General features: G+C 28.6%; 1 long non-coding RNA gene across 1 annotated transcript in view; it reads left to right on the forward strand.

Annotated features, from left to right (window-relative positions):
* Nucleotides 1-666, forward strand: part of LOC105452614 — an 8,041-nt gene that overhangs the window by 6,041 nt on the left and 1,334 nt on the right. The window lies entirely within an intron of this gene.

The following is a 666-nucleotide window of genomic DNA, read 5'->3' on the forward strand; positions in this document are numbered from 1 at the left end:
TTAACAAGATATTAATTTTTGAAGATCGGCAAATAAACTTAATATCTCGTTAATAAATGCGAATTTTACAAAATAGTAGAGGACTTTTTTGTTCAGTTTAATCTACTTATCTTGTCACGCACTTGCATTCAGCGGTGGGCCGGATGAATACGCGTTTATTCGTCAATCTTCAAAAATTAATGTCTCGTTTACGATTGCGAATTTCGCAAAATGGTAGAGGACTTTTCGATTCAGTTTAGTCCGTTCAACCTACCTATGAACGGTGATACACCTATTATGAGACACCCTGTATATTTTCTAAGAAAGTACGAAATCCTTAAATTGTGCTAATTACAGAGAGAATATGAAGAGAATATCATATAAGTCTTAGGTGTCTGCATTACCTATAAAATAAACTGTTGTACTACTTTAAAAAAATATAACTAGGTGAGATAGTATTTTTAAATTTAAAAAAAGTTAAACCCAAGTAATACGTATCTCTTAATTCATTCAAAACTTTTCCTATTGCAATTCAAGTGCTAGTAGTTATTTTATTTTCTTTTAAATATTTTATTTTATTACAAAATTGCGTTACACAATCTAAGTGTCATCACTAGAAATAAAGAGGTAACAGTACAAATTTAAAAAATCTATTTTTANAATTTTTTTTCATCTACACATTAAATG

Source organism: Wasmannia auropunctata, unplaced genomic scaffold (genome assembly GCF_000956235.1).
Source record: "Wasmannia auropunctata unplaced genomic scaffold, wasmannia.A_1.0 LD336027.1, whole genome shotgun sequence".
Classification (NCBI taxonomy): domain Eukaryota; kingdom Metazoa; phylum Arthropoda; class Insecta; order Hymenoptera; family Formicidae; genus Wasmannia; species Wasmannia auropunctata.